This window comes from Cotesia glomerata, linkage group LG6 (genome assembly GCF_020080835.1).
Source record: "Cotesia glomerata isolate CgM1 linkage group LG6, MPM_Cglom_v2.3, whole genome shotgun sequence".
In the NCBI taxonomy this organism is placed as follows: Eukaryota; Metazoa; Arthropoda; class Insecta; order Hymenoptera; family Braconidae; genus Cotesia; species Cotesia glomerata.
In genome coordinates, this window is record NC_058163.1 from 16,400,052 (window position 1) to 16,416,122 (window position 16,071).

The 16,071-nt window shown below is 35.1% G+C and overlaps 1 protein-coding gene and 1 long non-coding RNA gene across 5 annotated transcripts in view; one reads left to right on the forward strand and one right to left on the reverse strand.

The window, feature by feature from the left end:
- LOC123266732 overlaps positions 1-16,071 on the forward strand; it is a 751,444-nt gene that overhangs the window by 447,123 nt on the left and 288,250 nt on the right. The gene's annotated exons all lie outside the window — the stretch shown is intronic.
- LOC123266746 lies at positions 1,117-15,809 on the reverse strand. The gene is made up of 4 exons (XR_006509850.1): positions 15,656-15,809; positions 15,602-15,604; positions 11,178-11,181; positions 1,117-1,127 (listed from the first exon to the last, which is right to left on the reverse strand). It is a non-coding gene; the product is annotated as an uncharacterized LOC123266746 (long non-coding RNA).

Here is a 16,071-nt window from a genome sequence, read left to right on the forward strand (position 1 = left end):
TTAAATCGATTAAATGGAACGTTCGGACCCTGATTGTACTGGCCGATAAGCTTCAAAAACGCACTTTATGACAAGTTCAATTACATGACGACGACAGGGTAACCATATAAGCTTTCGTTTCAATTTTCTCAAGCTCTACGCCAGCGCCATGGTGAATTCCTATAGATTAGAAAGATAAAAGATTTGATTAGAAACATGAATGGCAAATCAAGTGATTTTTATTTTGAACTATATTACTTCCATAAATTCTGAAAATATAACAATCAGTGGAGTTAATTTTTTGTAATAAAGTTTATTTTTAAATATTATCATCTGACCACAGAAAACTTTATTTTGGCAGCAAAAAAATCAACTTGTCGGTTTTTAGAGGTTTTGGTTGGAATATTGAATAAATAATTATTGTGAAAAGATCTTAAGTATAATTTTTTCTCTACTTTTCAAATCTGAGCTTTTTCAAGTAAATAAGACTAATAATTAAAATTTACCCGTATTGGTTTGCTGCAGTATCAAAAGCATATCGGCTTTTATGTAATTACTGAACACCCCTTGCTCCATAGTTGAGTATACAGCTAAAGCTTGCTCAATCCCAGATCCTGAATTAATTTTTGGAATACCCAATAGCTGTTCACTGCCAGACGATGTTAAAAGCACCGGAAGCCTATCTACTGTTTCTGTCCCAACAATATCATAGCAGGTTTACCATCCCAATGGACCACATAATTGTCATTGAATTTTAAGTCTTCTTTTAAGCCTTTGCTATATTTCTTTCCGATGAATTATACGCTGTCGTTGAATAGTTTTATAACTCAAATTTACATTCCGAGTATCGAATCCCACACTTTTTAAAGTAGCTGCCAAAACATATGTGGCGCTTCGACTACTTACATTACCACGATCCAGTGCAGCAGCTAATTCTGGCGTCATAATATTAATTTTGGTGTCCGTTTTGCTGTTAAAAAAATCTGTTTCAAAAGTTAGACACATTTGGTTTTGACTCATAAATGAATCTGACTTTGATTGCAACTCCTGACTAGATGTTGTAGCATCACAATCATCATTACTGTTATAATCACGAGAGGTGTCTTCTGAAATATAAATTATTTTGACATTGTTAAATAGAAAATACACTTCTTACAAAAATAAAGGGAGCAAGAAAAATCAAAAATATTTGGGGTATTTTCAACAGTCTGTAACTTATAAAAACTATCGTACAACAAATAAAAAAGCAAATTGCAGCTCTCAGTATTTTATTTTTGGATCTGAGTTCCAAAAATTTTTTATTCTAATCTTAAGAAATCTACCAGAGATAAAAATTTTTGAAATTTTTTTTGGTTTCATTCTTAACTTATGGATTTGGAAAAATTTTTTTGATTTAATCTATATGGACTGGATATCTTGCTCATTGAGCTTCGATTTGTTAGTTTGAAAACCTCGATTTGAGCATTTCTCGCTGAGATATCGGCGTTTTAATGAAAAAGACTATTCTGTCTTTGATTATCAATACCTCAGCAACCAATGATCGTAAAGAAAATTCAAAATGGGTTTTGAAAACTTGGATGAATTTTCTACAAGAATTAGCCATTGATTTTTGAAAAAAATTTTTAATCATTACATGAATTTAAAAGCAACAAAAAGGGCTTTTCGTAGTTTTTAAAAATCAATTGCCTAATCAAAATTTGCTGCAATTTCCTTTTTTATTTACTGTACGATAATTTTTTCACAAGTTACAGCCTGTTGGAAATCCTCCGAATACTTGGATTTCTTTCTTACTTCCCTTAACATTTTGTAATAGTATGATAAAATTACACAATTTGTAAGTTTGTAAGGCAATTAACTACTAAAATATTATTTTTGTGTAGAAAATATGCAAAAATAAGTTATAAAAATTGTCAATCTTAACATAATTTAAGTTAATTGTACAGAAAAAAAGATTATATCATCAGCCATATAAATTTTAGGAAAATCTGAGATTTTTCGAGCGTGAAATAATTTCATTGGCCTAAAACAATTCGATTTGAATCAAATTATTTTTAGTTTTCTTAGATATATTTTCATCAGATTGAGAAAATTGATTCTTTATTGAAGAATTTTTTTCTTACTTTGTGTAAAACTTAAAAATTTATTGAATATAATAATTTAGATAAGTATTTATTCATTAGAACATAGTAACTTATTATTAGCACGGTACAAAATAGTTATTTTGACTTTATTAAACTATTATTAATGAATACGTACCTATCGCCTCTATTTCCATTATTTCTTCTGTGTTTTCGTCTGAGATATTATTATTTTTTTCTTGCAGATTTGAAGACATTGGAAGTTGAAAATCAATATTATTATTTCTATCGAAACCTTTTTAAACTATTCTTCCAGCGATGTTAAATAATTGTTCGAGTTTTTTTCAAAGCTATTTTCTCTTTGTTTTTGAGCACGTGATTTTTTGCGATTGCACAGTAAATATTTCCCACTTTTTGAAAAATACTAATTATTTTTCTTTACAATGTTGCAAAACCAGAAGTTGAAATCTGCAAATTATTCCAGCAGTCTTGAACGACACTAGCGTTTTTGAAGCACTATCATAAATTTAATTTGAGAACTTTATGTTGATAAAAAAATAATGATAAAACTTCTTTGACAGTCGGAAGCTTACGGTTATTAATTTTCTCAATAGGAACACCGATTAAATAAGTTTTCTCCAATGACATAGTGGCGAGTTTTTTATCAAATCGAACTTAAACGTTACAAAGTAACGTAATGAAACAATTCACAAACACAGAATTAACTAAACGCTTAATTTGTAATACTGAAACAATTAGATACCATAAATAAATTCAAACTATCAATTACAATTAAACAATCTAAAGAAATAAAGAAGAAAATTATATACCAAACAATAAATAAATACTTAATGAAAACTCAAATTTGCGTTGACAACGTTTAAGTTACTTTTGCACAATGAAGAATAGAATCAAAAGTAATTATGCACAAAAGTATTCATTTTTTGAACAATGCAATGATAAAAGCAGGGGGTGGGGGTGAAGAAAGGCTATATTTTCAGCTTCAGTAATAGATTACGGAAAAGCTCACGATACCTCGCAGCGCTTTGGCGTGAAAGAAGGCAGCGCTGTGGCGCATAACAATCAGGTCATTTTCCGATCCAAAGGAAATCAAAGTTATTATACACGGATAGTATTCCCTTTTTGAAAAGCGCAATAATAGAAGCAAGGTGGTGGGAGAAAGGAAGGCTATGTTTTCAGCTTCGGTAACAGATTACGGAAAAGCTCACGATAACTCGCAGCGCTGTAACGTGAAACTTTCAAGGTCATTTTCAGGTGGTCGACTTCGCTAATAAACACTTACAAATGTAATCGTGGAGGAGAGTAAAATTAAATTCTCGTTGACATTAAAAGGACAAAACAACAAGAGGGCTAAAACGGAAGTTTTAAAAGTGTAAGTTTATAGAAAAAATATATCCCTATACAAATAAATAATTTATAATAAAGGGACCGAATTTATTTTACTATTGGAGTTAGTTAAATACAGTAAAATGAATTTATGTCGATAATTAATCGTTAAAAAGCAAAATAATACATTGGTAAATTATGATTTTATAAAAAATTTAGTCTTCCAACAAAAAAATTATTCTCAATATTAAAGTCATAAATTTTTTCAATCAAAAGGAAAAAATCATGTGTAACGCAGAAAAAACGATAAATTATTTTTTGAATTTAACTTCAACGTCGAATAACTTTGAAAGGAGTGAATTTAATCAAAAATGTTAAGAGACCTTTTTGTAGAGCATTAAATTTCCTTTGAAAATAAGTATTTTAAATTGTAAAGATATTGATATTTCTGGTAGCTACAAAAATCCAAAATTGAAACGCAAAATTGAAAAAATAAATCTTTGTTTAAGGCATGATTACAAAGGAAACGGCTTGTTTTACAGTAATTTACAAAGATAACTTTTTTTAGGAAATTTAATTTCCTATAAGAATACATATCGCTAAAATTTTTCAGATTGATAATTAACGAATTTTGAGTAAAAATGCGATTACTGTTGAAAAATCAATAGTCGTAACGATACACCCTTAATATTATTATTAAGGACTCAAACTTGCACAATAATTTTTTTTATCATCATGAATGATATTTTCACAGTATCGATAGAAAAAAATAGTCAGTTTTTTGGCCCAGTCTAATATATATATATATATATATATATATATACTCTTATATAATATATATATATTTACATATATATAAATACATACATATATAAACTTTTGAACTAATGGCATTTTCTGAACCAGCTTGACGAACTGAGTCAGGAAATAGCAAAATTTTTCAAAAGTTGCGTCATGAGGACAAATGCAATAGTTAGATTTCTATGAAATCTACTAAAAAACTCTTTTCAGTGTTATGATAGATGAATCAACTGACATTTAAATGACTCAAACATTGTGTATTATTGTACGTTATTACGATGAAGATCTAGGACGCATAGTTAGTCATTTTTGGGAGCTGTATAGAATTTTTAATGATGATTCTAGAGAAGTATCTGCTACAGCAGAGCATCTTTTTAATTGTGTCCGGGAATCCTTTCAACGCTTCTCAGTATCTTTTGATAAAATTATTGGTTTCGGGTCAGACGGATGTAATGCGATGATGGGTAAAAATAATTCAGTAAGAACAAGATTTGAAGAATGTTGTCCTAACATTTACATCATGACATGTATTTGTCATTCACTTCACCTGTGTGCCAGTGAGGCTTGTGACTCAATACCGTCTGATTGTGAAAAATTATTTCATTCTATTTACAATCACTTCTTATCAAGTTGTAAGCGGTAGCATGAATTTAAACAGTATCAACAGTTCTTAGAGCTGAAAAGTCATAAAATTTTGCGTCCAGTGGAGACTCGATGGCTATCAGTAACAGCTGTAATTACCAGGCTTTTAGAGCAGTGGGACGCACTAATTTTATATTTTAATAATATTGCTTACGATATTGAATTAAAAAGATTAAACTCCCGCAAAACAAAAACTACTTCGAAGACTGTAAATTTTGAAACAGAAGAACTTATACTTCAACAACTCAATGACCCGATTATAAAATTATATTACCGTTTTCTTGAGTGGATTTTACCTAAATTCTCTACTTTAAACAAACTTTTTCAGTCCGAGAAACCTTTTATTACAGTCGTACATAAAACTATGAGCTCAACGTATATAGAATTACTTAAAAACTTTATGGTCGCCGATTACGTTAATAAAACACCGTTAAGTGAAATTAATCCTGCCGATGAATCAAAATATCTGAATATTTTGAATGTTTACACTGGTGTTAATTCTATTGATTTTTTTAACAAGCCAGAGTACTCAAAATCTCCGCTAAAAGAAGTCAAAATCGAATTTCTTACTAATTGCAGAAGTTTTCTAGTAAAAGGCTGCCTAGCAATAAAAAAAAGGTATGATTTCGATAACATACTACTAAAAAATTTATCCATTATTAATCCTGCAGAAGCTATGGCTCAATCCACCCGGAACACAACACCTTCTCTATTACCACTAATGCAACAACTACCGCGACTTGTTACTAAAGAATGTTACCAATCTGAATATTGAAGTTATCGATCCTGTAGATTCATTTTGGCACAAATTACAAAAATATGAAGATAAAGACGAAATTTGGTCTTTTAAAAATCTAGCTAGTTTTTTTTTAAATATAATGTCACTACCTTTGTCAAACGCAGATTGTGAGCGAATTTTTAGTAAAATGAATTTGATTAAGTCAAAGACTCGAAATAAGTTAGCTATTGAAACGCTTAATGGGTTGTTATTGTCTAGCCAAAGAATAAATCTAAATTGCGTTAAATATGAACCTAGTCAACGAGAGTACAACTTGATAAAAAAGTCATTATATGTTAGTGAAAACAAAAGTATTAATGATAAAGATAAAAATAATAACGAAGAAGAAGTAATTTCAGAAATATTTGACATGGAAGACTGGTCTGTGCCAAATTAATTATTTTTTTTACGTTTATATATTAAATTATTGAAATAGTTTAATTTATTGTTATTATTTGTGTAATAGTATTAATAATAGCTAATATTAAAGTATAATAACTTTAAAAAATAATAATAAGATTTAAAAAAATGTTTAACTTACTTTTATTATCAGAAAAAATTATAATTGCATGATTTGTTATACTTATGTTTAATAAATGAATATTAATTAATATATAAAATTGATTATTTTTTTTAATCGACAATATTTTTTAATAGCATTCATGCAAAAAAACTTTTTTAAAATAAGTAATTTCATTTAATATTGATAGATTAAAAAGTGGTACGACGTGACATCTACAGTAATATCACATAATCTCATGTCAGTACTGTACTGTGAGTAATATTCGACCCGTTCCTATTTATTAAGAAACATTTTTTTTGTAAATATTTTTCAAGAGTAAATTTATATCCGAATTTTAAATGAGAATATTTTTGCATAAAAAAATTTTAATTTTGTAAATTTAGTCAAAAACTTAAATTTAACATTTTTTTTGTGCGTACGGTAATTTTTTAGAAAACCCGATAATTTTACGGCACTGTGTCGATCAGACAAGCAAAAGTTTCTGGGAACACTGTTTTTCAGCCATGTTTTTTTGGTTTTATTTGTGTATCAATCGTCGCAGTGACTGTTAATAATAATAATAAGTCTTTATTTGCCCAACATGGGGGTACAAATAGCGGACCCCCGTTCCGCTTGACAATATTTTTATAAAAAAGAAGCCTTATGCCTACTTAATACCTAAAAAAAAAATTACAAATATTTACAGCGAAAAGAAGCAAGCACTTACATCTAAATTTCACCTAGGCGGGCAAAAAGAAAAGACACCTATGTGCAAAAAGAAAATGCACCGCCTCATTCCTCGACATCCATTCATCCATCCATCACATTCATACTACAGGACCTCCGTTTCCGTTGCCAACACTACATATTACTCTCCTCCCCCCGCAAATCCCCACCTCAACTCTATCTCCTTCAGCCATATTTCTCCTTGCCCTTCCCCTCCTAATACTTGTCCTCTCATCTCTTGCCACCCTTTCTCTACACCCCACCCAGAACAAACCTCCCAAACGTGTTCCCACGTCTCAATTCCACCCACATACATTACATAACCTACTATCCTTTTTCTCCCAGTACCTATAGCCTTTTATATAATCCCCTAATCTAAACCTAGCGATCCTACCCCATCTTTCTTCCCCCCAGTCCTTTTTCAAATACACTGGTAGCCCTGGTCCTTTAATGAACTTATACTCCCTATTACTATTCGAGTCCCTAATCTTCTCCCACCTCTCTCTTTCTTGTTTGGCCTTTTCAACTCTGATCAAATCCTCCCCTCTCATTCGTCCATTTTCCCATCTCCTTTCTACTTCCGTAAGGTTCATTCCTCTGTCTTCAAAGAAGTCTCTTCTTTCCGCTTCCCATCCAACCAGCCCCCTTCCTGCTTTTATTCTCTTCCTCATTTCCAACCTACATCTCCTTACAATTAACCCACCTCCTCCCTCCTCTATTCTTTTTTCGTAGCTCCAAGCCCTCCTACCCGCTATACCTTCTAAACGCTCTCTCTGCAGTTCTTCCCTTACCAAATACCCTGCCACTCTCCTTGAAACCCCTAGAACCCCTCTTAAGTATCTCTCCTGCACTCTTTCAATCTCCTCCCTGCCTTTCCACCCCCAGATTTCCACTCCGTAACTCATCACCGACCAAATCAATCTATCAAATAGCCATACTCTTCTAGCCCAGTCGTTCCCGAATTTCCTTTTGCCTATTCCCCAAATCTGCCCTAAAATCCTCGCTCCCTTTGCCACTCTTTCCCTCACATGATCACCTTGCTCACCGTTAGACTTTATAACGTACCCTAGGTATGTATATCTGCTCACTTCCTCGATCTCGCTACCATTCCAATTCCACCGCACCTTTCTCTTCCTACCACCTCCTTTTCTACACCTCATCACCTTGGTCTTTCCTATATTTACCTCTAACTTCTTTTTCTCCACGAATCTCTCCAGCGTCCTAATCATACCTCTCATTTCATCTTCCTCTCTAGCTAACAACACCACGTCGTCTGCATAAGCTAAAGAGAATATCTTCTTCCCACCCGATAAATCCACCCCTCCCCACCTCCCTTTTTCCAGCTCCTCATCCAAATCCGCCAAGAAAAGCACGAATAGAAGTGGACTTAACGGGCAGCCCTGTCTCACCCCTTTCATCGTCCAGAATCTTTCACCCAGCTCTTTCCCTACTCTCACTCTGCCACATGTTTCTTTTAGTACTACCTCACATCTCCTCACCAGATCTTCACTAACTCCTCTTTTCCTCAATGCCTTACTCAGCTCCACCCTGTCCACCGAATCAAATGCTGCCTTGAAATCTACGAAAAGAGCTAACATTTTCCCTCTCTCCTTACTTATTTCCCTGTTAATAAGGTAATTTAGCGCATATATATTGTCTACGGTTCCTCGTCCTGCCCTGAACCCAGCCTGCGACTCCGGTAAAAGCCCCTTACCCTCCACTTCCGCTTTTAACCTCTTTTCTAAGATTCCAACGTAGATCTTGTATGCAGTCTGCATTATAGTAATCCCCCTGTAATCTTCCGCCCTTGACCCATCTCCTTTTTTTTTTATTGGAACTATAACTCCATTCTTCCATTCCTCTGGCCAACCCTCTCCCTTCCATACCTTTTGGATTATCCACCAAAGTTCTCTCAACACCCCTTCACCCCCGTACTTCCAAACTTCATTTGGGATTCCATCCTCCCCTAACGCCTTACGATCCTTCAAATTACTCACAACCTCCTTAATTTCCCCAAGCGAAACCTCGTCCTCCTCTGTTATACCAGTCGTTTCTTCGACTACTTCCCTTTCCTCCTCCCTCATAAGATCCTCACCTCCCAGAATCTTCCTAAAATGCGTGTCCCAGTCCTCCATTTCTATGTTTTTATTTATACTTTCCCTCTTTTTTCTACCCTGGTTGACCACCTTCCAAATTTGGGCTTCTGATTTCGCTCCTTTCACCCACTCCTCCCATTTTCGGTCCTCTCTCTCTTTTTTAACCTTGCAAAGCTCCCTATATCGCCTCTTTTTCTCTAGATACCCCTTCTTCTCTTCCTTTCCACCCTTAAAATTATTTAGGGCTTTCCTCAACTTTCTTTTCGCATCCCTGCATTCTTCATCCCACCAACCAGCAGTGCCTCCCCTCCTTTCTCCTTCTTTCTCCGATACTTTCATTGCACCTTTAATTCTCCTTTTTAGTTCTCCCCAGGCATCATCCACTTCACAATCTGCAATTTCCCCCTCCCCAAACTCTTCTTGGAATTTTTTAATACCTGACTCGTTCCAACAGCCTCTTCCCTACACCTTACCCCGAGAGTCCCTTGAGTCACCCCTTCGCTTTCCCGCAGCTTCTACCTCTACAACTACTGGCAGATGATCCGACTCTGTCTTCTCCTCTACTACTAAACCTCTGATACTCTCTCTATTCCTTATATCGATCATTACTAAATCTATCACCGAGCACCCTCTCTCCCCGATAAATGTCCATTCCCCCTGTTCATCCCCCTTGACACACCCATTCAGAATGGCCCACCCCCTCTCTCTTACAAAATTGCATAAGTCCCTGCCTTTCTTGTTAACCACCTTATCTCTTGAGATTCTAACCTCTCTATCTTCTTGCAGGTCCCCAACAATCAAGCCACCCTCGGTTCCTGTCCTTACATTAAAATCCCCCCCCTATGATTATATGCCTCTCCCACACTTCCTCCATCCATTTGCCCATGAGTTCTTTTTTCCTATCTAGATCCCCATTCACATAGACCCCTACTATCCACCACCATTCCTCCCCCAGTTTAACTTCCTTTTCTACCCACCCCTCAACATCCCATCTGCCCCTTTTTCCTGACTCAATTCCTTCCTTCAGCCCAACCAAAATACCTCCTTTTGCTCTCCCTCTTCCCTTGGAAACTATCGCTTCCTGTATATCCCACTTAAACCCTTTTTTCCAAGAATCTTTTATTGACGCCCATTTCTTGTTATCCACCCATGTCTCCAATAATACAACAACATCCCAATTCCTCAACCCCCGCCAAAATTCCTCATCCTTGTTTTTAATCCCTGCAACGTTCCAAAAGCCAATCCTAAAAGCACTCGAACCTTTCCCTTTCCCTTTTATTTCCCCCCCCCCCCTTACCCTTCTTGCCAACCTCCACCCTTACTCGTTTCCCTCCTGATTTTTCCAGCTTCCCTCCGCTTCGTCCCAAGTCCTTACTTTGCCATTAACCCACATTTTCATGTATCCTACCTTCACCACGTTACCAGCTCTCCTTTCCTTCATCGCCTCTTCCAGTATCAATCTCCTCACCCTTCTCTCCTCGAAAGTCAGGTCATCCTCCACCCAGACTTTCTCCCCTTTAAGTTTACTTTTAGCTATCATGACCTCCTTTTTCCTTCCTACATCCTCCAATTCAACAAGCACTAAGCCTTTACCCTCTTTGTCCACTCCTCCTATCTTTCTCATGCTTTTTCTCCCCGCCCCAACTTCCATTTTAACCCATACCTTGTCTACCTCTTCTCTCCAATCTATTCCTTCCTTCATGATAATCCCTTTCACAACTACATTCTTTCTCCTTGCCTCCCTTTCCCTTCTTTCTGCCTCAACTTCCAGCCTAATAAGCCTTTCCTCAGTCTCCTTCCTTATCCCTCCCCCCCTCTCATCACTTTCTCCCCGGATATTATCTTGCACAAGTTTCTCTAACCTTTTCTCCAGACACTATATTCTACCATTTAGCTCACTTTTTTCCTCCTCCCATTTTCTTTTAAACTCCTCTCTTTCCTTTCTACCTTCCTCTCTGAGCTGACCTACCTCATCACTAACTTTCTTACATTCTTCCTTAATTCTACGGTCTAACTCATTAAGTTTATTCATCAGAGCCTCCATGTCCTTTGATTTCAACTCTCCCTTCCCCTCTTGTCCCCTTAACTGTAGCCTACTTCTCTTTATCACTTCCCTATCCTTCCTATCCTTCGCTAGTTGCTCCTCGCTCTCACTTTCCCTATTTCTTTTTCCCCCCGATCAGGGTTCCTCTAGATCCCCCGTACTAGCTGTTCTCTCTAGCCTAAACTCTGCTTGGTACCAATTCGGATTTAAAGTTCCCGCCTTCTTTCCTTCTTTATCCTCTGACATCTCCCTATCACCAAATTTTCTACCTTATCCCTCGTCTCTTTTCCTTCTTTACCCAACTGACCTCTGGTTCCTACTACCACCACCGCGCTACCAATGCTTTCCAGTCCCAAACCTCTTTACCCCACCTTCCCTTCCCCAATCCAGGAAACCTAACCTTTTCCTACACACCACCCTGTAATTGCCTCTTTTTAACTCCAAAATAACCAGCCACTCCTCCTGACTTTAATTTTTTAGATAATCTTCGCTTTCCCAACTACCTCTACACCCTATCAACACCCACAAACACTCCCTAAAACCACCGAAATTATTAAAAATACTGTCACTTCAAAAACAACACGTCATGCGTTTACTGCACCGGAAACGGAAGTCCTCGTCGCAGTGACTGTTCTACTTATTATTTTAATTTTTCTGTGCAACTCTTATGTTAATTTTACTGTCATCGTAAATTTATCATTAATTTCCAGTGCAATAATTCTTTATTTACAATTTATTAATCTGACAACGACAGTTTTAACTCTCAGTTAATTAAGTGATATCATGTAAATAAACACGTGTTGTAAGCTCCCGCCAACAACGGCCATTACCGTACCTGTATATATTGTAATTAACATTTTTTGGAAATAGTTTTAAATCAAAACGAAAACGTGTACGTGGTTAATAAATATACATGTGTTATTATTGTGAAAGGTAAGTCAAATAATAAGCAAATGAATACAACACAATATTAAGTCACTGTTTTCTACTAATACACTGATAAAAGGATTTATTAACTATTAATAATTAATTTAATTTATTAAATTCAAATTAATATTTTTTAACATTCAATAAATATTTATTTGGGAAGGAAGTACATTTATTTATTGTTAATAAGTATTTATTAATAGTAAACAAATATTTATTGCACAAATATCTATGGTATATTCAAACAAATATTTATAATTAATCAATAAATATTTTGTTTAGTGAATTTGTTTTTCTTGCGCTGTCATATGATATGACGATTGCTTATGAACAAAAATCATCTTTACAGATTTTTTATACTTATATATGTCATTTATATATTAAAAACGTTAATTTATTTTGTGAATTGAATTATTATCATGTATTTCAGCTATAGAGTTATAAAATGTGTCTAAAGAAATTGGTAATATTGCTTTTTATATTAACTAAATATTTGTTGACAGTTAACAAATATTAATTAACCATTAATAAATATTTATTAACAATTTGTAAATTGTACTTAATAAATTTGACTGTTCATAAATATTTATTAAATCCTATGATGTTAAAAAATCATTTATTAACAGTTGATAAAGCTTATCAAATATAAACAAATTTTTTACCCGTTTCAGTTTTTAACTTCATTCATTTATATGTTCTACGTACAGTCAGCAATGCCAAAAGCGCAAAGGGGCCAATTTGAGTTGTCGAACGAGCAGTTCCAGAGTCATGCAAGATTTAAGAGCACGAAGATCAAACGAACAAATTCAAGAAGACAATGCAAATTTGCGTGCGAGAGTGTCGCAGTTACGTGAACAACGATCACAAGAGGCACGAGATGAACGAAATCAACAAAGACAACTAGAACGAAGACAAACTCGCAGACTCATAGTCGACAGACATAGAGGAATTGACCAACAACGCCAACAAGTTCATCGAGCATTTACGTCAAATTCATTTCTTTGACTAGCATTACAGTACGAGCCTGATGTTGAATATTATGCTCATTCCAAAGTGGTTATTGGTACTTTGGAGAAGGAATGCCCTCATTGTCATGCACTTAAATTTAAAATGAGCCACTTGGGATGTGTTGCTCATCAGGAAAAGTACAACTAACCGAAATTGAAACACCACCTGAGCCATTGCACGGTTTACTTATTGGTACTGATCCATATTCTAGCCTATTCCTGAAGTCAATTCGCACATTCAATTCATGTTTCCAAATGACATCGTTTGGAGCAACAGAAATAGTTAGCTATGTTGCAGCAAACGGTCAACAATTTAATTCCACGTTTAAAATCAAAGGCCAAGTTTATCACAAAGTGGGCTCATTGCTGCCAATGCCAAACGAATCTCATAAATTTTTACAAATATACTTTATGGGTGGCGAGGACTCCGAACGTGCACTCGCCAATCGAGTGGATGCACGTTGCGACTTCCATAATCTTAATTCACCTTTTGCCAGGCGTATCGTCAGTGAGCTAGACGCTCTGTTAAATGAGCACAATGAATTATTAAAATTTTTCAAAGCACACATGCACAAGCTACAAAGTGACAATCACGCTATTGTTATCAATCCTGATAGAACACCAGCTGGAGAGCATGTACGTAGATTCAACGCACCTGTTGTTGAAGACGTTGCTGGAATCATGGTTGGCGACCGTACAGCTACGCGACAAATCGTGATTCGAAGAAGAAATAATGATCTTCAGTTCATCAGTGATACCCATCGTTCATATGACGCTCTCCAATATCCACTAATTTTCTGGAAGGGACAAGATGGATATTGTGTAAACATTAAACAACGAGATCCCGTAACAGGTAATTCTTTCATTATTAACAACATAATTATTTTATTATTAAAGAATAAATCTTCAATTAATTTAAATATATATTATTACAGGAGCTGAAACAAATAAGAACGATAGCTCGAAGGATTTTTATTCATATCGTTTGATGATTAGACCCGGCCGAGACAACATCATTTGACGATGTCGTGAGCTTTGCCAACAATTTATGGTCGACATCTATGTGAAGATAGAGAGTGAACGACTAAGATACTTGCCATATAATCAACAGAAGCTGCGTGCGGAAGAATATATTCACTTGCGAGATGCTATTGCGAATAACGCTGACACTGCCGAAATTGGTAACTCTGTTATCTTACCATCATCGTACATAGGTAGTCCACGTCACATGCAAGAATACATACAGGATGCTATGACTTTCGTGCGTGAATATGGACGACCGTGTTTTTTTATTACTTTTACATGTAATCCAAAATGGCCGGAAATTACATCGTTGCTATTACCAGGACAACATGCAATACATCGTCATGACATTACAGCACGTGTGTTTAAACAAAAATTAAAGTCTTTAATCAACTTTATTACCAAATTGCATGTATTTTGCCCCACACGTTGTTGGATGTATTCAGTTGAGTGGCAAAAGCGTGGATTACCTCATGCTCACATTTTAATTTGGTTGGTCGACAAAATACGTGCTGATGACATCCATAGTTTGATTTCTGCAGAGATTCCAGATCCGTCTACTGATCAATTACTATTTGATATTGTTACTACAAACATGATTCATGGTCCGTGCGGAAATCTGAATCCTTCATCACCTTACATGGTGGACGGAAAATGTACAAAGCGTTTTCCTAAAGATTTTACTAACGATACGGTCACAAATGTTGACGGATATCCAATATATCGTCGAAGATGTACCGAAAATGGCGGACAATCTTTCATTAAAACTATCAACAAGGCAGATATCGACATTGATAATCGTTGGGTGGTACCATATTCACCTTTGCTGAGCAAAACATTCGATGCTCATATTAATGTTGAGTTATGCAGTTCGGTGAAGAGTATCATGTATATTTGCAAATATATACATAAAAGAAGTGATATGGCTGTATTTAGGGTTGAAAATACTAATGTTCATTCTCCTCCAGTTTATGAAAATGATGAAATTACGATTTACCAAATTGGCAGGTATATCAGTTCCAATGAAGCTGTCTGGCGCATTTTCGGTTTCCCAATTCATGAACGGAATCCAGCAGTTATCCATTTAGCTGTCCATCTTGAAAACGGCCAGCGCGTATATTTCACCAACGATACAGCGCTTGATCGTGCTATAAATCCACCAAAAACTACGCTCACCGAATTTTTTGAATTTCTCACGGACAACTATATGTAGCATGTTCTCGCGTGGGAAAACCATCCAGTTTGTTTGTGTTGGCTAAAGACGGACTAACCTAGAATATTGTACACTCTACTGCGCTGAGAGATTAACTTTTTTTTTTCAACTGCCATAATTGATAGTAAAAATATAAATAATTATTTTTTATGTTTAAATAGCTATCAAGGATTGTAATTTAAAATATATTCGTTACTTTAATAAAGATTAATTTATTAACCTAAATAAAACATATTTTTATTGTTTATAACGCTTTCGATTATAAATATATCCCCGCACACTTACATAAGATAGTTCTTTTCATTGAATTAAAAAAATGTTTTCTTGAAATAACATACATGGCAAAACAACGTTTGCCGGGTCAGCTAGTAATTATATATAATCGCAGGTCCCATAACTAAAGCGTTGGGGTAGTGCTCCAACATATTAAGAAAATACATGCTGTACTCTCAACATATTAAGAAAAGCAGTTTTCTCAAAACTGAAATTGACTTTTTAACTTCCTGCTAAGAAAATTGAAAATTTTCAAAATTGGGAAGTTATTGGTTTCACCCTGATTTTCGAAAATCGAATTTGCATCAGATCTCCACGTTTTGAGGTCTGAGAAAGCAATTCCGACCATTTTCCTGAGGATGTCAATATGTCCGTATGTTTCTAATCTAATCAGCTCTTAACCGTGAAAAACCACGTTGATTGGTTCCAAGAACGTCAAAATCGGTTGATTGGTTCGAGAGAAATCGTTGACGAAAAATTTGGAAAAAAGTGTTTTTCTCACATAACTCCGATATTTATTTTCGGATTATTTTTTGGACTCAAAAAACTGAGTAGAATGCCACCAAGCAAGTTAAAGTCGAACAACGCATTTAAAAAATATAGCCATTTAAAAATTTTTTGAGCTCGAAGAGCTC